A 25,536-nucleotide genomic window follows, 5' to 3' on the forward strand; every position below is an offset into this window, starting at 1 on the left:
GCTAAACTGGAATTACCAAGGACACAATTTATTATTTTAATATTTTTATTTTATGTGTATGAGTGTTTTGCCTGCATGTAGGAAAGTATACCTGTATCATGCAATGCCCGAGGAGGACAGAAGAGGCCATCAGATCCCCTGGAACTGGAGTTATGGACAGTTGTTAGCTGCCATGTGGGTGCTGGGCCATGCCTATCTTTTTATGTGAGTGCTGGGGATTTGAACTCAGGTCCTCCTGTTTGTTCGGGAAGCACTCTTACCCATGGAGCCATCTCCATAGCCCCTCAGTTCTCTACTAGCCTCTCTGTTAAGGAAATGTTTATCCTGTGAGATGTCCTATATTTGAAATCAGACCACTTGATTTGTTGCTTCATTTGTCTTGTTACTTTTGTTTTTATGTTCACTGTAAACTAGGCACGAGATGTTTGAGTTGACTCAGGATCGATCTCCAGACCAGAATCCTTGCTACATGATGCTTGGTGCCTCCTGCAGTCCTATATTATGAGACACATCATTCTGGTGGCCCCACTGAGGGCTACAAAGGCTGGTTATGAGGCTCATGTCATGTTGCCCAACCTCTCCAGTATAAAGTTCTCCACTAACTTTTTAAAAGCCCAAAGTTTTTAATCTCTGTAATATATTGTTTCCAATGACAACTAAGGAATTCCTCACACCTCTGGGCCAATGGAGGAGTGACATGGGTCTGTCTGGACTCAGAACTGAGTGGCTCTCATGCACTTCCAATTCTTCCCTTTCACATACAAGAGTTTCTGGCACTGTCTCATCATTGTATGCTGGGGATGTGTAGGGGAAATTGTGTGTCTGCCTAGTTCGTAGGTCTCAGGTCAGTAAAAGACATGCTTGAAGACCTGATTTAGACAAGATTCTAGACTTTGAGCTGATACCAAAATGGAGACAACTGAAGGTAACTACAGGTATTTTGCCTGTAGAAGGATGTAATCTTTGTGGCTAGATAGATGGTGGTGGACTGTTCCCATGGACAGTCAATCCTCCCATCGAGAGCAGGCTCTGCTCCCCCTCTCTCCCAAATCCAGACTGACTCTGTGACTTACTTCATCCATAGCAGTCATAATGTTATGTCACTTGTGGCTTTAGACCTTGAGAGAACTGCTGTCAGCAGTGGCAGTTTCTGCCCTCATCCTTGTGGAAGTCAATTATCACACAGAGCAACTCAGGGTAGGCTATTAAAAGATGACTGGAGGAAAACCACAATCCCGAGGTACAGTAGCAGAAAGGCCCAGATGAGAGTGTGACCATCTTGAGTATTCCAGCCCTGCCTAAGCTTCCAGAAGAATGTGAACATCGAGTGACCTTAGCTGACCACATATGATGGAGACTTGGCGTACACTCACAGAAAACTGAGAACTCATCTATTGATTATTCACCCTTGATCCATTATGGGCTGCAAAACATGATTTTCCAATTCCTTATTTGTGCAAAAAGTAGAAGTCTACTTTATAAAATAGTAATAATGGTGCCAGGTGTGGTGATACAGCACTTGGGAAGCGGAGGCAGGAGGATGAGGAGTATAAGGTCATTCTTGGCTATATAATGAGTTTAAGGCCAGCATGAGCTACGTGAAACCCAGTCTCAAAATAAAACAACCAAAGAAAGAAAGAAAGAAACAACAACAAAATGACAATAACAGTGATGACAGTGGTGAAAAGAACTTCCTCCAGGAACTGATTACCCCAGAGCAGAAACAGAAGAGAGGGAGGAGAAATGTATGAATGGATGTTTACAATAATAAATTGTGGGGCTGGAGAGATGGCTCAGTGGCAAAGAACACTGGTTGTTCTTGCAGAGTTTCATTTTTTAAAAATTAGATGAAATCTGACTGATAACTAGGACAGAAATTTCAACAGTTTTTAATCTATCCCTAAACTTACTTCTGCCATTTTGTACTATATATTTATGAAAAGTGGTGGGCTCATCATTGCCAATTACAAAATCAAAATATCAGCCAACTCTGAAAAACACTGAAGATGCTCCTCATCCTGCTGTATCAAACATTCAGCCAAGATTTAATTTTTTTGCTTTTAATAATATTTTATTATTTTTATTTTTATTTTATGAGTATATTGCCTATATGTAGGTAGGTGTACCCATGTCATGCAATGCCTTAGGAGGTCAGAAGATGGCGTGGTATTCCCTGTAACTGGTTGTTAGCACCATGTGGATGCAGGAAATCAAACCCAGGTCCTCTGGAAGAGCAGTCAGTGCTCTTAACTGTGAGCCATCTCTCCAGCCCCAAGATTTAATTCTTTATGTAAAAATAAACACATCCATCTCCTGGTTATGGAAATGTCCTTTCATTGTTAATAAATGGTAAAATTGCCAGGCATGGTGGCATACATCTTTAATCCCAGCACTCAGGAGGCATAGGCAGGTGAACCTCTGTGAGATCAAAGTCAACCTGCGGACATAGTGAGTTCTAAGCTAGCTGGGGCTACAGGGAGATGCTGTCTCAAAAAATAATAACAAAAAAATAAAAATATATGAATACCGGGGCTGGAGGGATGCTCAGCTATTAAGAGCACTAACTGCTCTTGCAGAGGACCAGGTTCGATTCCCAGGACCCACATGGTGGCTACAAACCATCCTTAACTCCACTTCCAGGGGAATCCGATGCCCTCTTCTGATCTCTTTGGTATTGTATGACACAGGTGCACTCACATCCAGGCAATACACTCATACACATAAATTAAAAATAATAAAATATTTTTTAAAAATTATATGAATACCAAAGAATTGGTTTAAAACAGTTTCATTATGACATTTAGCAGCAAATGTTTGATTTGTATGCCTATTTTATACACCTGTACTCAGGTGAAAAGGCAGCACTCAGAACTCTGAAAGCATCGTGTGTTTATTCCTGGGAGCACATCAGAAGAAAGGTATATACAAGCCAAAATGTGGCCCAATGGTTCAGAACAAGCAGCAAGTTAAATGCACACACAGGAGCCGGAGTCAGAGTTTGAGCCAGGAAGGCTGTGTGAGGATGGGGAAATAGCAGTCAACCAAGAAATTCAGCACCAGGCCTCTGGGGACCACTTTCTAGGATACAGGACTGACTCAGGTCTCTGTCCCTTGGGGGAAATTAGGTTTCCTCCAGTTTTTCCTGTTATTGTTGTCAACTGCTTTAATCCAGGCCATTATTCTCTGCCATCTCTGACCCTGCTTTAGCCTAACTGGTCTATCTGCATTCACTTTCACTTTCCTCAAAGTCATTCTTGGGGGGGAGGTCCTAGGGATTGAACCCAGGACTTCATGTATGCTAAGCAGATAAACTACTATAGAGTTACACTCTCAGTCCTCTTCTCAGTTATTCTATAGAAAGGTGAGAGGTGATCTCTTAAAGACATAGGCCAGATAATGTGGCTGAACAACTGACACTCTGCACAGCTTCTCCTCAAGCTGTGGGCTGAGAGGTCCTGTAGTCTGGCCTCTCAGTCATTTGTTCTGTTCTCTGTAGCAGCCAGGATCCAGTTATATGGACTCCATACCCTGCTGGGGCCAAGTCCCATGTTAGGGATTTTGTGCTTACGGTGATTCCCTCTCCTTAAGTCCCATCTCTGACTCTGTGCCCTTGCTCCTTTGTCACAGCTCTACTCAAACGTCACTTTCTCCAGGAGTCCTTCCCTGACTAGAATCACGTACCTTTACCTACCTCTTTGCTTCTCTGCCACTCTGGTGATTAGTTTGATTCAATAGATCATATCAGAGATGATTTTGTTTATTTCCTTTTTTTCTTTTGTTTTTTGAGACAGGGTCTTACTATTCAGGTAGCCTAGGCTTGCCTCACACTTAAAATCCTTCTGTTTCTTCCTCCAGAGCACTGGGAATACACGCAGGAGCTGTCATACCTGGCTTACTTATTTCCTCTTTTGCTCTTTCTCTAGATTGTAACCCTTTTCAAGACTTGGACAATGCTTGTCTTGCTCCTCAATTGGAAACACCTCAAGCCATCGGTGAAGATTAGGCCTGGCACAGACATCAGCAAGACAAAGTGGTTCATATTTTTTTATAAAGTGATGGAGATTGGTCTGATACTTTATATTGCCTGCTTGACTGGATTTGGAATCATCTGGGAGACACACCTCTGTGCATGCCTGTGAGGTTGTTTCCAGAGAGGTTTAACTGAGCAGGGAAGACCCATCCTGAATGTGGGTGGCACCCTCCTGTAAGCTGAGACCTAGTCTGAATAAAAAGGAGAAAATGAGCTGAGCACTAGCCTTCATTCTCTCTGCTTCCTGACCATGGACACAATGTAACCAGCTGCCTCACATGCCTGCCACCATGCCTTCCCCACCATGATAGACTGTGCCCTCGTACTGTGAGCCAACACAATCCCTTCGTTAAGTTGTATTTGTCAGGTATTTTGTCACATCGACGAAAAAGTGATCTACTGACTGTTTGGATGGAAGGCTGTTAAATGGTGTGGTGCACAGTGAAGGGACATCATCCCCATTCCAGGGGTCACATGGATTGCACCATGTATGAGGAGGACAGTTCAAATCTGCTGTTCAAAGAGCTGAACTCTGGGAAGGTCAGAGGGGCTTCCCAGAGGAGGCAGAATGTGACCTTGCCCTTGAAGCAAGGGTAGGGGTTTCATTAGCAGAGAGGGGAAAGGGCATTTTAACATTTAAGGTAACATCAGCAAAGGCAAGATGGAGAGGAGACTAAAGACTCAGCCAGGGAAAGTGAGAGTCAGAGCCTTCTTTATCTTAGCAATGTGATTCGCGGCAGGATTTAGAGCAGAGTGTTTAAGAAAGAACAGGCCTAGGGGCTGGAGAGATGGCTCAGTAGTTAAGAGCACTGGCTGCTCTTGCAATAGGACCTGGGTTCAGTTCTCAGAACCCATATGGTAGCTAACAATTGCCTGTAACTCCAGTTCCAGGGGATCTGATGTCCTCTTATGGCCTCTGCAGGCACAGTATGCACATGGTATACTTACATATATGCAGGCAAAACACTAATACACATAAAATAAAAATATTTTTTTTTAAAAAAGAGACCTGAGATATGTGCCTATAACCCCAGCACTGAGGGCAGAGACAAGAGGATCCCAGGGGCTTGCTGGCCAGTCAGTCTAGCTAAAATGGCAAGTTCTAGGTTCAGTGAGACCTGTCTTAAAAATAAGGTGGAGACTGCGATGGTGGCCCATGCCTTTAGTTGTGGTGCTCAGGAGGCAGAAACAGGTCAATCTCTGTGAGTCCAAGGCCTCCTTAGTCCTTACCTTACATAGAGAATTCCAGGCCAGCCAGGGCTACATAGTGAGACCCTACCTCAAATAAATAAAAAATAATAATAAAAAAAAATAGATGCAGAGTGATAGAGAAAGGTACTCAAAGCCAATCTCTGGCCTACACACACACACACACATATTAAGAAAGAGCAGGTCTTATTCCTGCAGGAGGATAGATGACCACCAGCTCTGCATGGCCTGGGTGAGCAGGAAGGCAGATGTACCTCCTTCACCAGATGGCATGGCTCCTTGATGCAAGCTGTGGCCTGCCAAAGGCTCCTGGGTCAACACCTTTCCCTCTTACTTGTGGGTTGTAGTCTCTGGGCCTAGCTCTGTAGACACTCCATTGGTTTCCAGTGTAGCCTTTGTCTCTGGTTCTCTGGCTGCCAATCTGGGCCTAAGTAGCAGGACTCAGGAAAGAGATGGGCAGAAGGGCAGGGATCTGGAAGAGGCTGGAAGAAGAGGTGGGAGGCTGGCAGGCACTGTTCATTTCTTCACTTTGCCTCTGGCCTTCCCCAACCAAGCCAGAGACAGCCCTATAATGTTGTCCGTGCTCACATTTTGGTAAAGTCCCATGCAGTCAACCCTTCCCCAGGCTGACCACTCATCTGCTTCCTGTCACTGCAGATTGGGTGCATGTTTTCTAGAGTCTTACATAAGTGGAACCATTCATGCTGTGGTCCTCTGTACCTGGCTCCTTTTGTCTAGAATAAGGTTGCTGGTTTTTTTTTTTAATGTGTAGGAGTGTATTGCCTGCATGCGTGTATGTGCACCTATGTCATGCAATGCCTGTGGAGTAAGAAGAGGGCGTTGGATCCCCTGGAACTGGAGTCATGGACAGTTGCTGGCCTCCATGTCTGTGCTGGGAATCAAACCTGGTTCCTCTGCAAGAGCAGCTGGTACTCTTAACCACTGAGCCATCTCTAGTCCCTAGAATAAGGTTTTTGCAATTCACCTGTGCTGCTGTGTGTAAAATGTTCAATCTTTTTCATTGCCATCTAGTATTAGACTGTAAAAGTTACAGTTATCCATCAGTGAAGGACAAACTTGTTTCCAATGTTAGGAATTACAAATCAAGCTACTATAGACATTTGTGCACAGGTTTTTACGCAAGTACAAGTTTTGGCTTACTTGGTTAAACACTAGGTCTGATTAACTGATTTTTAAATTTTTTTATTTTTTATTTTTTAGTGATACTGTTATCTGGGCTCATGTGAAAATCCCAGCCCCTTGGACAGAGCCTTTGCCCTCTCTCTGTTCTCCCTCCCTTCTCTCACTCTCACGTCACTTTTCTTCCTCCCTTTTGTTTCCCTTGTGTCTTCATCTCTCAGGCCCCTTCTGCCAAGTTCCTGGGTGGTACCCCCAGAGGGATGACAGGTGACCCTCTTTGTCCAAAGCCACTGACCAAGCACCTCCAAGCAGCCTTCACCAGGGAAGCCTGAAAGCTGCTCTGCAGCTAGGAGCCTCACCAGATTCCACTGGGAGAAGGCTAGGCAGGTCTTTTAGCAAGTTCAGCTCTGGGCTAATCTGGCAGGGCCAGGCTCGCCAGGTGACTGTGTGAAGACCAGGGTGAGATGGTTCATTCATATTCAAAAGATGCTCAGCCTTTTGACTGAATTTGGCCCTAGCCAAGTCCCAGCACAGCCAAGTCAATCACCACTGCTTCATTTGGTTCAAGACCCTGAGTCAAAGCTCTACAATAACCTCTCAAGAGCCCAGAACAGAAACAGAGCAGACTGGGGCCAGGTCTGGAAGGCCGGAGAGCAGGAAGCCTCATACCAAGTCCAGCGACAGACAGGGACACCACAGTCAAGGGCCTATGGCTCTCTACTAACTTCAAGGTCAGTGTCCCTTTGGGTTTAGGAAGGCAGCGTGGTATGCTGGGCAGAGCACTGACTAGGAGGCCGAACTGTGGGTTCCAGTCCCAGCTTGGCCATGTGATGAAACAAATGGCTCCCGTCCCAGGTCAGTACAGGAATGGGCCAAGACCTGTTCTCATCACCTAGGCAGCATTGAGCCTGCTCTTGTTACTGACATTTGGGTTGGTCTTGTCCCTTGCTGACCATTTGGGATGTGCCATCATTGGGTACCATCATAGACTGGGATAAGATTGGACCTAGTAGGGTCCTTCTAAGAAATGACCGGGACACCAAGTGGTGGTATATATCATATGAATATACTATGTGTATGTCTTTCTCTCTCTCTGTGTGTGTGTGTGTGTGTGTGTGTAACTGTCTACACATATGTCTGTGGGAGTGTATGCTTGTGTGTGTATCTCTATGTGCGTGTGCCTATGTCTATCTCTGTGTCTGTGTATAACTGTGTATTATCTGTGTCTGTTTGTATGTCTCTGTATTTCTATGTGTATGTGTCTGTGTCTGTCTGTGTATATCTCTATATGTATGCGTGTCTGGGTATCAGAATGCATGTGGCCTATATGTATGTCTGTATCTCTTTGTGTGTCTGTGTGTCTGTGTGTCTGTGTGCATGACTGAGTGTATCCGGTCTCTGTGTGTCTTTGTGTGCATGTCTATGTCTGGGTGTTGCTTATATTCTTTTCAGTGCAGACTTTTGGGAAAAAGAGTCCTTGTGCTCTCACTGGTGAATAAGCCCATCACACCAAAATAGATTAGAGCGGCCAATCTATGGGGTTTGGAGTGACCCAAAAGGCTCATTTTTAACTGTTTCTGTAAGCCTCGGCCCCGCTGGCCCTGTCAGACTCAGGATGAATGTCAGTCTCATAACTAGTCCTGGAAAAATACCCTGGGGATTTTCCAGTGTTGTTTAACTGATCTTAAGGTTCAAGTTAATTTGCACTGAGGACATGGAAGAGTGACTGAGCTGGCCTTCTGGGAGGGCTGGTCCCACTTGATGCTTGCCTCTTCATCCCTGCCCAACATCTTTTTCTACTCTATTTGTGGTGACTATAGGCTTCAAGCAAGCATAGGTGAGCTAAGGCTGGGAACAAACACCCGGATGCTCTGTAGGAAAGAGCATTAGGACAAAGGGCACCCCAGCAGTCCTTCCTGCTGATTCTGCAATCAGAGCAGTAATCTGGGTGGCCCCCCGGTGAGATCACATGTGTAGGGGACAGAGTACTGGGCAGAAGTGGGTTGGGGCTCCAGTGTTCTGGAAGCAGGAGAGGGACAGAGGGAAAGAACAGGAGTCAAGTGCTTAGCCCTCTCCCTGCTGCCTCCCCAAGGCCAGCCTCCTGCTACTGGGGGCAGCCCTATGTACTGTGCCCTAAGGGGCACAATGGCACTTCTCCGCAGAGGCACTGCTGGCTTTGCAGTGCCCCTGCCAAGGTGCCAAGGGCTCTTCCTACTCATACAGGCCCTTCTGTATACTGTTTGTAGCATAGGGCAGGAGTGGTCTCTGGAACCCTTTGCGGTTGTTACATAGGAAATCAGAAGAGCGAGCTCTGGCCCCTGTGGTACCTGCCAGGACATCATGGAGTGTCTTTTGCAGACATCCCTGAGACATAGCAGTCATGCTGCCTGGCTTGGGGCTGTGGGGGTCCCTGGGACTCTGGAATTTAGTGCTATAACTAGGAAGTCCCAGGCAAACACAGAACTGGAGGCATTTCTAGCTTTCTTTGGAAGGATGTGTGAAGCAAAAGCATCGCTGGCCTTCCAGAGCAAAATGCCTTGTTTTCTGATTTTAATTTGATGGACATGAACAAAATCTAAATGGAACAAATATTGAGGCCAATCTGAGATTGGGGTAGTGAGTCTATGTGTGGGATCCTGCCATAGGGATATATGACTGTTACAGAGGGCAGATGCTGAAGTTTCCAGGTTATTGTGCCTCTTTACAATGAGTTGTACAGAGACACTTGGAAGAAGAGAGTTTATTAAGGGAGAGTGCAGAGGAGCACAGAGGTGGGCCAGGCCTTCCCTGTGGCCTGGATCCCAGAGAGTAAGAAGGGACCAAAGTGGGGAAAGGAGGTCCTTTTATGGGTCATTAACATTGTGCCTGCCTCCCCCAAACAACTCTATGTGTGTCTGTGTGAGTAGCATTCTTTCTTCTTTAGATTATGAACTCTAGAGAAGAGATAAGCTTTTGAATTATTGGTGGCCATCTTTGGCACCAGGTAGAAGGACTCACCCTTAAAAAATTGAGAGATCACGTACCTCCTCCCTGGCTCTTACAATCTGGAAGAAGGTACATGACCATATGGAAATAGAGTCCTACAGACTCCTGAGACCCTTCTCATATGAACCTACAGCAATGGCATCAGCATGCACAAGACCTATGCAAATTTAAGCAGACAAAAACCCAGCACAGAACTGTGGAAATGGGCAGCAGGCCCCAACTATTGCCAGCTGATCACTGCTGGGTGAGAAAGAGCTGATCTTAAAGGGAGGGACTCTGGATAGGCTGACTAGACCTCAGTGGATGAACTTGCACTGAGGGACATCTAGGGACACTAACTTGACTCAATAGGCCTTAACACGAATGACAGAATGCATAAATTCTGGTGAGGGAGAGGTTATGGGAGGGTGCCAATAGGGAAGGGGTTATAACGATGATTAAGATGTTCTGTATGAAATACACAAAAATTTAATTTAAAATTTTACAAAGAAAGTCTGAGAGATGAGGGACTGTGGATGTGACTCAGTTGGAATAATATCTGCCTAGCATGCATGCAGTCCTGTGTTTGATTCCTAGCACCACATAAAACCAGGTGTGGTAGCACACACCAGTAATGCCAGCACTCAGGGGGTGCAGGCAAAAGGATCAGAAGTTCAAGATCATCCTGTGCTACATAGAAGGTTAAGGCCAGCTTTGAACTAAGATCCTATCTCAAAAGCAAAATGAAAAATATTTAAGAGATGGAGAGGAAAAGGAAAGGTTCTGAGGATGTTATCTGGACTGCTAGATTCAGCTGTGCCAGAAACCCACACACCACTTAGATTTCTCAGTCACAAGAGACAATATAAAGGCACTTTTTATTTGCTAAAGTTTACTTGAATTTGGCTGGCTTCAGTTACTATGCCTCTCATGTCTACAGCAGTTCTTTTTAAAAAAAATTTTTTTAATTATTTTAATTTTATGTGTATGGAGCGTATTACCTGCATGTATGTAAGTGTACCCATGTCATGCAATATCCACAGAGGTAAGAAGATGGTGTTGGATTCACCTGGAACTGGAGTTATGGACAGTTGCTAGCTGTCATGTGGGTTTTGGGAACGGAACCCAGGTTAAGAGCAGACAGTGCTGGGATTACAGATGTCTGCCACCAAACCTGTTTATTTATTTATTTATTTATTTATTTATTTATTTATTTGTCTGCAGTCATTCTAACTGACACTACTGGCCCTCCATCTGTGGCAGATCTCCATGCTGGGTTCTGTGGAGGAAAAGAGGGTGAAAAATAAAGACAGGGTGGTGCCCTGGATTGAGTTCCCTTGTGCATTTAATTAGGGCAGGTCCTCTGGGGTACATCCACGGTGGGAGGCACGTGCCTGTACTTCTACCTTTGGCAGTCTTCTTCCTAGTCTCTTCACCACACTTTAATTCATACCCTCTGTGCTGGATAGCTTTAATGTCAACTTGACACACCTGGGTTGAAGGAGCCTTAATTGGTGAATTGCCTTCATTGAACTGGCCTGTGGCTATGTCTGTGGTGCATCTTCTTGATTGTTGAGTGCTGTGGGAGGGCCCAGCCCACTGTGGGTGGTGCCACCCCTGGGCAGGTGGGCCTGTGTTGCATAAGAGAGCAGATTGAGCCCGGGACAGAGGAGCAAGCCAGTAAGCAATGTTCCTCCAAGGTCTGTGCTCCAGCTCCTGCCTCCAGGTTCCTGCCTGAGTTCCTACCTTGGGCTCCCTGATGAACTGTGACCTGAGAGATGTAAAATAAATAAACCCTTTCCTCCCCAAGTTGGTAGTGTTTTGTCACAGCAATGAAGAAACAAACTAGGACACCCTCATTCAAGGATCTGCTCAGGTCTCTCCTTGGTCCCTAATTCTGGGAGTCAATACTGTCCCCCCACCTCTGTAAAATCCCAGGAAGGTGGCTCCCAACGGGAGGGTCAGTGACAGGCACGTGAATCCTCACATTCCCACATTGGTGTTGTGTCAGTGGAGGAGTATTGGTTACTGTCCTGAACAGAGCCAGAGAGAGAACATGACGTTGCTTCCAGATGAGGGCAAGAGACAGCCAGCCTCTCCTAGCAGGAAGGCTTAGCTGAGGGAAGGGAAAATGACAGGCTAGGGGGCAGATAAGGCAAAGGAAGATGCAGGGGGCGGAGCAGCCTCAGGAAATGAAGTCATATCCTGAGCTCCTTGAGATAAGAATTCCTCAATGTCCCAGAAAGAAGTATGATTATTATGTGTTGAATAAAATTACATCCATTAAAAATAAAATAAAATTTGGCAGAGACAGACTGATCTTGGTAAGTTTGAGGCCAGCCTGGTCTACACAGTAAGTTCCAGGCTAGCCATGCTTACGTAAGAAAGAAAAGAAATTTTAAAAATGATCTCAACACTTGGGCTTCAGGATGACTTTTTACCCAAAATACCTTTGGGCAGGGAGAGGGCCTAGAAGAGAGAGGGAAGGAGGGAAGGGAAGAGGTGAGAACTCAGAAGCAGAGCCTGATTTCCTTTTTCACCCCTAGAGACATGCCTTCCCCAGTGTGTCTTCTGACCTGAGTTCCTTCTTTGTTAAAAAAAAAAAAAAAAAAGCATTAAGCAATGAAAAGAATGAAAAGAATGTGCCTTCTGGGAGCTGGAGAGATGGCTCAGTGATTGAGTGCACTGGCTGCTCTTCCAGAGGACCTAGGTTCGAATCCCAGCACCCACATGGCAGCTAACAACCATCCATAGCTCTAGTTCCAGAGGATCCAATGACCTCTTCTCACCCTCCGTAGGCATTGTACAACATGGGAGCACTTACATACATTCAGGCAATACATTCATACACTTAAAAAAATTAAAATAATAAATATTTTTTTCAGAAAGAATGTGCACTCTACAGTTAGGAGTGGGCACCCCTGTCTGCAATCCCAGCTCTTGTGAGTGGAGGCAGGAGGATTGGGAATTCAAGCTCATTCTCAGCTCCATAGAGAGTTTGAAGACAGTCTGGGCTACAGGAGATGCTGTCTCAAAGACAATAATGACAGCAAATGAAGTATGCATTCTGCTATCAACATGTTTTCTTCTCCACTCATTCTATTTGAAAGAGTCACATATATTTGTTAGTATAGATCTGGTTTATTCATTTTCAAAGCTGTGAATTCTACCAGTTACTTCTTTGTGGGAGATATGTGTGTGTGTGTGTGTATGTGTGTGTATGTGTGTGTGTTGAACATTTAAGCTATATCTAATATTTTCTATTACTATATTTCACCAATTTTAAGGCACACATTTTTCCTATTCTAAAATTCTGAAAGAAATATTTTAAAAATTGATGATGTGATATACACACATCATATATATATATACATATATATAGTTTATTTCGTTTTGTTTTGCTTTGCTTTGCTTTGTTTTGTTTGAAAAAGGGTCTCAGTGTATAGCCCAGGCTGGCTTCTAACTTACAGTGATCTTCCTGCCTCAATCCCTCTATTGCTGGGATTGCAAGTGTGGCCCACCATGCTCAATATGATGATGTGTATTACTTAGTTGGCAGTGTCTTTCCGTAGTGAATGATGAATCCTAAGTTCCATAGCAATAGTACAAGCAATGCTACTATGAACTGTCTTACTCATGTTGCCTTTCTTTTTCTTTTGGAGACAGATTTCACTATGGTAACTCAGGCCAGCCTCAAACTTGCAATCCTCCACAAGTGCTGGAATTACAGGTGCCACCACACCCAGCAATGTGGAGTGTCTGTAGTGTCTATGCTCTGGGAAGGATGCTTGCTGGGTTATGGGGCCTATTATTACGTTGTACAACTATTGCCAAACCATTTCCCTAAAGTTGTTTTTCCTAGTTTACACTCCCACCACCTTGTGTGAGTTCCCCAGGGTTGTGCCGAGAAATGTCATATGACTGTTTGAGTCTACCAATCTAATAGGTGTACAGTGGTGATCTTTTTCTAGTTCATTTTCCTGATTACAAGTGATGGTGGGCATCTCTTCAAGGCTCTTGCTTTCTCAAACCCACACTGTTGTTACTCTTCATCCACCCTCTCTATTTCAAGTATGTCAGAAATTGCAGAGTTCGTTACCCCCAAGTAATTCCAGTCTTTGAAACTTACATAAGGGGAAAAAATACTGCACACTCAAAAAGGTTCATTGCATTTCAATTTTTGATGGTGAAGAATGGAAATCACCTAAATGCTTAATACTGCAGGAAATATCAATAGATTATGGCTCACATATTATTAAATTCTACATAGTTGTTGAAAAGAGAATATGTCAATATAGAAAAATTCTCTTGGTAAATGTGATGCTAGTATAAAGATCAGCAGACTGATCAATGGAATAGAATTAATATCTCCACAGAGAACCAAGTACATACAGATATTTATATGTACCTGAATATATACATATATATTTGGGGTAAAATTCACAGCATCAGAAATTGGGAATCTAGTTGGATATGGTGGTGCATGTCTATTATACTAGTATCTGAGTCTGAGGTGGAAAGATTGCCAAGCACTCAAGGTCAGCCTGGTTATACAATAAGACCCTGTTTCAAAAACAAAAGCAAAGTTAACTAATTTGTGTGTGGGGTGTGTGTGTGTGTATGCATACCCCTAAGTGCAGGTGCACACACATATTGAAATCAGAGTCAGATGTCAGGTGTCTTCCTCTGTCCCTCTCCAACTTAGTTTTTGAGAGTCTCTTACTGAACCTGAAGCTTGCTATTTGGGTCGGGCTGGCTGGCTAGCAAGATTCCAAGACCCACCTGTTTCCACCCCCAAGTGCTGGGGTTACAAATATGCACAACCATGTCTGTTTTTTTGTTTGTTTGTTTGTTTTGTTTTGTTTTGTTTTTTTGCATGGTTTTGGGGATTTGAACTTGGGTCCTCTTGCTTTCACAGCAAGTTGGCTTGATGGTAAATAACTTTTAAAAATCTTTCATTTCTTAATCTTAATTTTATGTGTATGAATGTTTTGCCTACATGTATATATGGGCACCTTGTACGCCTGGTGCCCACAGAGGCCTGAAGAGGGTGTCAGATTCCCCGGAACTGGAGTTACAGATGTTTATGAGCTACCAGCGTGGATGCTGGGAACTGAACCTGGGTCCTCTGCAAGAGTAGCACATGCTCTAAATCACTCAACCATCTCTCCAGCCCCCTTTTATTTCTTTTTAAAAAATATTTATTTATTTTAATTTTGTGTGTATGAGTGTTTTGTCTGCAGGTATGTAAGTGTGCCGCTGTATGCAGTGCCCACAGGAGCCAGAAGAGAGTGGAACTGGAGTTATGAAAGGTTGTTAGCCACTCTTTGGGTGCTGGGAGCTGAATCTGATTCCTCTAGTCCTCTCTCTAGTCCTCTCATCTTTTATTTCTTACTGACAAGGAAAATAAAAACTATTATCTGATATAAAGGATAAGTTTTGTAAAGAAATCTACACATTTACTAGTGATATACACTTGAATTTAGGCTATAATAAAGATGGATGCTACAAAATAAATAAGTAAAAATCATTAATTTTCCTATAATATAATAACCACAAGAGATAAAATATTCCAAATATTAATATAAACAAAAAGGAAATAAATAAGCTTGGAAAAATAAGAAATGTATAGAAACTCAGTAGAAAGCTATAAAACTCTGAAGAGACATAAAACAACTTGGAAAATGGAGGCTTATCATGTACTTGAGGGGAAAAAATAATGCTATAAAATTTTTCTCAATCAATCCATAAATTTAGCACAAATTTCCAACTAGGAGTTTTGACCAAAAGTTTCTAAAATTTATGCCGAAGAATAAAAATGAAAAAAAAGAATTCAGTGACCTTGTAAAATGGATACAATTAAGGAGAGAAAATTACACTCTGTAAATGTTATTTTCATTTTTTTAATATTTATTTATTATTTTTATTTTATGTGTATGGATATCTGCATGTATGTAAGTGCATACATGTAATACAGTGTCCACATAGGTCAGAAGAGGGTGTCAGATCTCCTGGACCTGGAGTTTAGACAATTGTTAGTTGTCATGTGGGTGCTGGGAACTGAACCTAGGTCCTCTGCAAGAGCACCCAGTGCTCTTAACTGCTGAGCCATCTCTCCAGCCCTATAAATGTATCTTAAAACCACAGTATTTAAAGCCAAGAGAACCAGAAAGCCATCATGTGCATACAGGAAATTTACATATGAAAACAGCAGCATTCCAAATAGGGGAAAGATGGATTATATGGTAAATTATATTGAAAAAATAACCACTCTCCTCACTTTGCCACTTGAGGAAAAAAGAAGGTGAAACGATATCTCACTCTCTAACTGGTTATTATTTTAATCGTTGTTAATGAGGAAGCAAGCTAGGAAGCTGATATGCAGCTGGGTGTGGTGATGCACACCTACAATCTTAGCAGTCAGGAGTGGGAGGCAGGAGGATCAGGATCAAGCTCAACCTCAGATACATGGTAAATTTAACGCCTGACTGGACTACATGAGACCATATCTCAATAAACAGACAAACAAATAAATAATAATTAAAATTTTTAAAAGGGGGGCAGGAACTATGGCTCAGTAGTAAAGGCGCTGCTGCCAGCCTGATAACCTCTAAGTTTGATCCCTGCCTGGAATCCAGATGGTGGAAGGAAAGAACAGATTCCTGCAAGTTGTCCTCTGACCTCCGCATATGAGCTATGGTACAACTTTACCCAGTCCTTCCCATGCACACAAAATAGATAAATGTAAAAATTATTTTTAATTAAAAATTAAAAAATAAAACCAAAAGCCAGATGTGATGGCACATGTTTTTGATCCCAGCACTGTAGAGGCAGGGGCAGGTGGATCTCTGAAAGTTCCAGGCCAGCCATGGCTAGGAACTCTGTCTCAATCATCATCATCATCATCATCATCATCATCATCATCATCTTAATAATAAAAACAAATGATAAATGAATAAATAAAACCAAGACACAGCAAAGGGAAATAAATGAATAATTCTGACTATATCCATATTAACCTTCTCTGGCAATACAATCATACATAGTAAGACTAATTTGTAAACCTATGGTGATTAATTTCCCAGCAAACAAAAATCTTTTTGAAAAATACTAAAAAGAAACAATTTGATAGAAAGAGTGAAGAGACAGACTGGGCTAATAGCTCAGTCAGTAAAGTGCTTGCCTTACAAGCATGAGGGCCTGAGTTCAATGTCTAGAACCCACACTGAAAACAAACAAACAAACAAACAAAACAACAACAACAACAAAAAATGGGGGTGGCCTAGAGAGATGGTTCAGTGGTTAAGAGCATTGCCTGATCTTCCAGAGGACCCTGGTTCAATTCCCAGCACCCACACAGCAGCTAACAACTGTCTGTAACTCCAGTTCCAGGGAATTCAACACCCTCTTCTGACCTCCATGGGCACTGCATGACATGAGTACACTTACATACACACAGACAATACACTCATATACATAAAATAAAAATAATAAATTTATTCTGCAGCATTGCACAATATGGATTTACTCACATGGAAATCAGAAGAGGGTGTTGGACTCCCTGGAACTGGAGTTATGGAGGGTTAGCTGACATGTGGGTGCTGGAAATCAAACACAGAGTCTCTGCAAAAATAGTCAGTGCTCTGAACCACTGAGTCACCTCTCCAGCCCCCCAAAATTGAATTTTATAAATATATGTGCCTAGAAGGAAGACTGAAAGGAAATACATTAAGAGTTCAAGAATCATCTCTGGATGATAAGATTATTGAAAATTTTTATTTTCTTTAGTAAACTTTAAAAATTCCATAATGTCCACATTGAAAACATATTAATGCTATCAATGGGCGCAAACCCAAAAAAGTTTAAATCAAAATTATATGTTAAATAAATACAAAAAATGATGTATTTAGAAACTGGGACTTTTTCTTCTTACTTTTTATTCCCCACACCCACCATATTCCAGGCCACATATTTATATATGTCAACTCTGTAGGAAGTACATGGCATATTGTCTCATCCTCTGAGGGGAGCAGGGATGTGGCCAGGCCATCCACCCAGGGAAGGAATTCTTCCTCAAAGGCCAATAGGCCCTCTTTTCCTCCTAAGCAACTGGCCCACTCTCTATCATCTAGATTCTCCTTACCTTACTAAAACATCTACCCTTTGCTGTGTCTAATGTACAGGCCTGTAATCCCAACTACTCAAGAGGCTGAGGCAGGAAGATCAAAACTTCAAGACCTGTCTGGACTACAGAGCTAATTTAAGACCAGCCCAGACAACTTAGCCAAACTCTGTTTCAGCATAAAAATGAAAAGAGGTTTGGGGAAATAGCTCAGGGGTAGAGAGTATGCCTAGTATGCATGAGGCCTTAGGTTCAATCCCCAGTACTGGAAACAAAACAAGATAAAAACAGACAAACCAATAAATATATAAATAAATAAAATATCCATCTAGTGGTCAAGGCAAGGGGCAGAGCTTCAGCTCCTTGAAACTCTGGCTGAAGCAGGTCTTGAAACTGCCTAATGTGGAAGGTAACACCAGGTAAGAAAGGGTTGTGAGGCCAGAGGAAAGATGTTTGATGTTTTCTAGTGGTTGACAAGAGCCTTGCTAGGTAGGTAGATCCTCTTCAGTATAAGCATGAAATGCTCACTTGGGAAACAAGAAGTTTTGATTGCTAGAATCCTGTAAGGGGAACCTGCCTAGAAGATCCCAAGAAGATTCTTGTGCTGGGCAAGGAGGTTGGCCTTTTATTCAGACAATCTATTTCAGCTTTGAGATTCTGTTACTCTGTCTCCTGCAATGCCCTGAATCCAGGGGGCAACTGTAATCCTTTCAGCTGTGGGAGAGGCCTTCTAGAATCAAGGCTGACCTTGGCTGCTTCATGTGGTAACTGTAACTGGCAATTTCACCAGTCAGCAAGGACAGGGCAGGGCAGGGCCAGCCTGGCTGGGGGAGGGAGATCTTTGGAGAAGGCTGGCCATTGGGCCCCTGTAATCAGGATCTGGAGGTACTATCTTTCTCAGAGTCAGTTCTGCAACTCATTCTTGGACAACTTTGGCAGAAACATGGAAACTCTTGTCCTGCATGGCTCTCAGTCACCTGTTGGCAGACACACCCTCACAATAGCACAGATGATATTTAGGGAACACCTGCAGTGTGGAGGTGGAAGAGGCCAAAAATCGCAAACCAGAGACTCATCCGACCAAAACTCTGCTGCAAGAGCAAAAACACCAAAATGTACAGACGCTTTGGAGAGATAAAACCTCACCAATAAACATAAAGGAGAGGAGACTTGGAGCCAGAGATCTTGTCTCTGACACTTACTAGCTGGTTGACATTAGGCAATTATTCTCTCACTCTGATTCATTTTTTTCCATTGGAAAAGTAGGGTAAATAGTATCCATTTCATAGGATCATTGGAAGGGTAGACATTCACATGTCTATACTCAAGTACATACTCTCTCTTGCACACACACACACACACACACATGCTCACATTTGGTTACATGACTGCTATGTAGAGTCTGGCATATAACAAACCTTAATAGATTATAACCATTGATGCCTTTCTTATTTTTTCTGGAGGACAAATAAATAGAAGAACTAATTGTAAGAGAACTTGGAAAGCAAAAAACCTAAAGGTTAGCATGGCTTTACAGAAGTGAGAGAAAACTTTGCTCATTGATGACAAAGATCTTTGAACGCCTCCTCAGTGTTTGGAAATAGGCGATAGGTTGAGTGTCAGTATTAATATGATTCTGCTCTTATGCATCTTCTAGTGATGTAGATTTGCTAGACAGCGAGTGAGTAAACACAAACAATTAGCAGCAGCAGCTGTGTAAATATTAAGCAGGAAAACAGGGTACCATGAAAGATCGTAACAGGGACGGCCTGATGCTGACTGGGGGAGGAATTGGGGCTGACCTCCCAGAGTGGGTAGCCTTTATGATACAGCTAAAAGAAGATTAGACCTTAACTTCAAGTGGGGAGAGAAGAGCCTCCCAGGCAAAAGGTACAGTACATGGACTGAGAGGTGGGTGAGACTGGCATGTTTAGGAACTGGATACCTATGTCTGAGGCATAGTGAGTAAGGAGACAAGAAGTATCCAGAAAGTGGGTCACACAGGCCTTGAAAGCCATAGTGATAAATTTGCATTTTATCATAAGAAATTTTGCATTTTACATAAGATTACTCTGCCTGGTGGGTTGTTTAGGCTTGGCAAGATTGGGAGTGGGAAGAGGCATTGTAGAGACTCAGGAAGGGGACAAAAATGGTGGCTCTGAAGCCGGGCATAGTGACACACACCTTTCATCCCAGCACTCAGAGGGCAGAGGCAGGAAGATCTCTGTGAGGTTGAGGCCAATCTGTTCTACATAGTGAGTTCCAGGCCAGCTGGGGCTACAGGGAGACCCTGCCTCAAAAAAACAAAACAAAAGAACGAACAAACAAAATTGGTGGCTCTGGCCAGGGTGAGTGATTGTGAGAAGTGACGGGATTCAAGCTGTCTAGAAAGAATCTATAGTGATGGACTAGACAGAAAGGCGAGACAGAAGGCACCCATTTGGGCATCAGTGACCCAGTATAACACAGAGGAATGGTCCTGAAGGAAACTTTATTAGGTATTGGTATTGATGGAGACTGATTGAGTGCCTAAGCCATAGCTGGATCTTGACATGGGGGCACGGTGTGGAGGACAGAAGCGTACTCCAGGACAGACAGTGGAACCCGGAAGAAGAGGTGGGGATGAGTTTGCCTCACTGTGCGTAGGTGGCCCAGAGTAGGGCAAGCTCTGCTGGAAGGGAAGGGCGTGAGCTGTGGGCCATGGGGTGTAAACCCTGCAGGGTGGGAGCTGGGGTGAGGCCTCTGAAGCCAGGTATCAACCTTGATGTTGGAGATAGTGGGAAGCTGTGAGATTCTTGGGCCAGCAGCCAGCTAACCAAGTGTCTACCATCAAGTACCAGGTCTGTGCCAGGGAATGGGGATGGCATGAGTAAGTAACCACAGAGCTTGAGCTTCCTGAAGGTATTTCCGGACCACCTCCTCAGCACTCAGGAAGACAATAGTGTGGGATAGGATGCTTCGAGAAAAGGTCTCTTGACTTCCAAGACACTTCCTCATTGGTTCCTTCCAGTCTTGTTGGCTATTTATTTTCGATCTGTTTGTGTTATTTGCTTTGTTTTGAGGCAGGGTCTTGCTATAACTGGGGCTGACCTCCAACTTCCAATCTTTAGGCTTCCACCTCCTAAATGCTGAGATTATAGATGTGTACCACCACACCCAGCCCTCAGTCTCTTTTGATGGTTTTTCCTCAACTGGGCATCTCATGGTGGAGATAAGGAAAGTAGAGAATTCTGCTCCTTCTGTCTCTGACTGTCCATTGAAGATCTCATCCTACTACATAACTTTGAAAGCCACCTGTATTTGGGGGCTAGGGATGTAACTTGCCTAGCATCCCGGAAGCAGGGGTCTGACCTCCAATACTATATAAACTGGGTATGGTGGCACATACCTGTAATCCCAGCACTTGGGAGGAATTCAGGGCTATCCTTAGCTACATAGCAAGTCCAAGGCCAGTCTGGAAGGCATGAGATCCTGTCTCAGAAAGAAAGTCAGCTGTATTCTGTTTTGTGTATTCACACAGATAATCTCCCCAAAGTGTCTTCTGAATTCCAGACTTGTATTGTCAACTGCCCACCTGACATTTCCACTTGACGATATTTCAAATTTAAATGTCCAAGACTGCAGAAGTAGATCAGTGGTTGGACACTGGCTTAGCATGTGCAATGCCTGGGGCTCAATTCTCTGCACTGCAAAAGTAAACAAAACTAAAATGTTTAAGACAGAAACCTCTGGCCCCTTTCACCCCAATCCATTTCTACCCTAGTATCCCCAGCTGAGTTAGGGGAACCTTCTAGTTACTAAAGCTAAAACCTAAGCACACCTGTGATTTCTCATTTCACAATCAACTTATCCCCAAGTCTTGTAAATTCTACCTCTACAAAAGTCCAGAATTGGTCCTTTTGAGACAGGGTCTCTCTGTAGCCCCAGCTGACCTGGAACTCACTATGTAGACCAGGCTGGCCTTGAATACACAGAGATCCATCTGTCTCTGCCTCCTGAGTGCTGGGATTAAAGGCGTATTCCACAATGCCAGGCTAGAATCTGTCCTTTTTACTACCTCTAGTCAGACCACCATCTTTTCTCTTGGGCCATAACTAAAGCTGTGTCTCAACCTTTTGTCTCCCTGGTCCTCCTCTGTCACCAGGTGACAACCTCTGTGACCTCCAAAGTGATCTGTATAAAACACACAGAGAAGTTGATCAATGGATTGAAACCTTCCAGTAGCTTCCATTGTGTTTCAGACCAAGTCAACACTGTGTCTTGCAGTGCCAGAACAGCACAGGCCCTGACCTCATTTTTGACCACTGACTTCTTGCTCTCTTCCCTGGCTTTCAGTCCACCAGGTACCCTGGTTTTCACTTTCTAGAACCAACCTTATGCCTACCTCAAGGGCCTTATAGTTAGTATTTGTTCATTCTGGAACACTTTTCCATCAATCTTCTCATTCTTAAGATTTTAGTCCAAATGTTAACAATCTGTCTGATATTCCCTCACTGCTGCTAATCAAACACTGTCATATGTTTTGTTTTTGATATCAAAAATAGTACAATATTTATTCTCAGGCTCTCCTGTAGGTTTCGTGAGAACTGGCTCTCCGTGTGACCCGCTCAGTGCTAGCTCCCACTCCTAGACCGATACTAGACGCATAGTGGAAACTCAACAAATATTTGTTCAATGAATGAAAAAAATGCTTCAAATGTACTTCCTGATCTTCTCAAGAGAATGTTGCAAGCTTAGGAAAAGTTGCCCAACAATACAGGGCAGGGAATGTTAATCCTGAGCAGTGAGGCCTGATGAGCTGGTATTTACTGGCAACAAGCTGCTGTTCATAAAGACTCAGGACTAGTCCACAGGAGTGGTCCTGGATGGAGCCCTCCAAGGACCAAAGTGGAGAATAACAAGAAGTCATTTGAAGATGGGCGGGCAGTTCCTTCAAAAGCTGCCATGTAATTATAATCAAGAACTTCAGTGACACTGTAAGTACACACATCTTCCCAGGCACATATGCTACCAGACACCAGTGTGCGCGCACACACACACACACACACACACACACCCCTTCAGAGTTGGCTGTGGCCATTTAATCTTCACACATTTCACAAGAGTTTTAACTGATGACCAACTGGTAAGTCTCTGAGAAATGCCATGGAAATTTACAATTCACTATAAATCCTAATAAATTATGGCACCCTCACGCACACAGTGGAACATTATCCAGCTATTAGAACAAGAATTATGAAGCTCCAGGCATGTAGCTTGGTGGCAGAGAACTTGCCCACCAGTCATAACACCCTAAGATTGATTCCCATTAAAACACACACACACACACACACACACACACACACACACACACAAATATAATTATGAACTTTAGGTTGAAGCCTAGAAAATATACTTTAATTTTATGCTAAAAATACCCTGGGCATAGATATGTCTAAATATTGTAAGCATAACTGTATAAACATTATCTAAGGAGAAAAAGATCGAAAGGAAATAGCTATTGTACTAAGGTTGAGTAGTTTATAGGGGATTTTCCCTTTTATGGTTTCCAAACATTCTAGAAATTACTTGTAAATAGATAAAATGAAATTATTAGAGAATAGAATAGTAGTTAGCAGAGCCTGGGAAGGGCATAAGAAGGGAAAATGGAAGAAGGATGGCTAACAGACAAAGAGGAACAGCTGGATAGGAGGACTAAAATACCTCTTGCTGTCATACAGTACCAAAGGATAGCTATGATTGATGGCAATCAAGAGAATAGTTCCAAATAACTAGTACAGGATTTTACATCTTCCTAATATAAAGAAATGATAACTATTTGAGGAATAGATACATCTATTTAGAAGTTACACTATGTCCCATAAATATATACAACTACTACCTGTCAACAAAATTAAATATATTTTGATGGTTTGTATAAGGTTGATTTTAAAGAATATTTTATTTATTATTTTTGTTTTATGTGTTTGAGTGTATTGCTTGCATGTATATAAGTGTACCTGTGTCATGCAATGCCCGAAGAGGTCAGAAGAGGGCGTCAAATTCCCCTGGAACAGGAGTGACAGATAGTTGTTAGCCTCCATGTGGGTGCTGGGAATTGAACCCCGGTCTTCTGGAAGAGCAACAAGTGCTCTTAACTGCTGAGTCATCTCTCTAGCCCCAGGTGGATGGTTTTGTGTGTGTGTGTGTGTGTGTGTGTGTGTGTGTGTGTGTGTGTGTGTTAGTTACTAGAGATTGAACCCAGGGCCTTGTGAATGCTAGGTAAGTGCTGTACTACTGAGCTACATTCTTACTCCCCAAATTTTTTTTAAAGAAGTTATTAAAATTAAAGATTAATTTAATTAAAAGTTAGATGTGATCTATTTTATTTCTTTAGTAGTATACATTAAATGAGATTGGTAAAATTGAATAATAAAATAAAATATAGGAAATTCAATGTCTTTCTGTGGATGTCTGTGTTCCAGGTGTGTGGCCTCTCTACTCTGAAGCAGGTGGGTGAAAGGTAGGGGGCCATAGACACTATCTCATCCCTTCATCCCAATAGGTATGAAGATGACAGGGGCAGAAGGGAAGAAACAATAACAGCTGTTCTACCTGAGTGCTCCAGGGACTATGCTAAATAGCTCGTCAACTCCTCACCTGCTGTTTCCCTATAGATAAGGAAACTACAGGCTGGAGAGGTCTAGGAACTTGTCTGAAGTTAACAGAATGACAAGTGACAGAGCAAGGGATGAAGTTCCATCTGATTCCCAAGCTTTCAGCGCAGCTGTGCCAGTCTAATGCGACCAACGCTTTCACAAATACCCACTACTGTGCTTTAATTGCCACTATAACTTTTCAGCTCAAGGATGAGTCAGCAGGCTTAGGATGCTGGGCAGGCAAGAACAAGCCAATGGCTTCTTCAATAAGGCAAAGGGAAAAAGGTTGTCCCAATTCCTACCCCCCCTTTCAGCATATCAAGAGGCCTGACTTCTGAGAAGAAGGTAACATGAGAAGAGGAAGGAGAGAAAGACCTCACTGGCATCTAGGGAATGGTAGGAATTTTTTGGAGAGAGAAAGAGGGGAGAATAGTGTGGGACGGAGAAGTTGAATAAAATCTTGTGTGCTCTTGAATGATCATCATCTTTGACTCTGAGACAGGTCACCAGAAGAAGCCCTGGTCACCCTAGTTAAGATGTGGAGCCATGTTCTCATGAGGGCCAGGTCATCTCCCAGCTGCCCTCAGTTACCTTGTGTGGCTTAGTTGCTGGGTGTAGTGGATGCTGGGGTGTGTGTATGAAGTGAGACCTTCTGGGACCAGGCAGGATGGCCCTGTGGTTGAGACTCAAGATGCACCAACAAACCAGGGGCCGGACAGAGGGGAGGAGAGACCAGTGAAGTCCCTAGAAGAAAACAGGGCCATGGTCCATGCTCCTTGTGAGGGAGGCCTAGGCAAGATTCTCCTGTACAGCTCAGCCAGAGGAGTGAAGCATCACTCCTTCCCAAATCACCGGCAGTTCACAGGGGGAGACAGAGAGAGTAGTTTTATTGCCTTACTGGACTCACTGATACTCACCTAAAAATGCCCTTTGATTTTTGTAGGCTACTAAATTTATCAGATGGGACTTATTCAAGCTCAGTACATTCCTTCACTCTGAGTGTGGGCACATGCATGATGCTGCTGTGCCACTGTGAGGGCCAGGGTTTTGAGCACCTGGTATGTACCAGGTAGTCTGCTACGCCCTTCACAAGCATGACCTTGCTCTTCTCAGTATCACATGGACAGAGATAACTGCCCATCAGAATCTTTGTGACGTTGGAAAAGTTCCCTAACAGGGCTGGAGAGATGGCTCAGTGATAAGAGCACTTGCTGTTCTTCCAGAGAACCTGAATTCAATTTGCCACACTCATATTGGGCAGCTCACAACCATCTGTTAACTCAAAGCTCCAGGGAATCCAGCACCCTCTTCTGGCCTCTGTGGGCATCTCAGACACACACATAAACATATAAATAATTAAAATTTTTTATTTTATTTATTTATTTTTGATATTTTTGAGACAGGGTCTCCCTGTAGCCCCAGCTGGCCTGGAA

At 43.3% G+C, this 25,536-nt stretch overlaps 1 protein-coding gene across 1 annotated transcript in view; it reads right to left on the minus strand.

Annotated features, from left to right (window-relative positions):
• The window catches only part of Pla2g4e (phospholipase A2 group IVE), a 79,743-nt gene that overhangs the window by 53,218 nt on the left and 989 nt on the right, over positions 1-25,536 (minus strand). The window lies entirely within an intron of this gene.

The sequence above is a fragment of the Nannospalax galili genome, unplaced genomic scaffold (genome assembly GCF_000622305.1).
Source record: "Nannospalax galili isolate Female #2095 unplaced genomic scaffold, S.galili_v1.0 scaffold342, whole genome shotgun sequence".
NCBI classification, from domain to species: Eukaryota; Metazoa; Chordata; class Mammalia; order Rodentia; family Spalacidae; genus Nannospalax; species Nannospalax galili.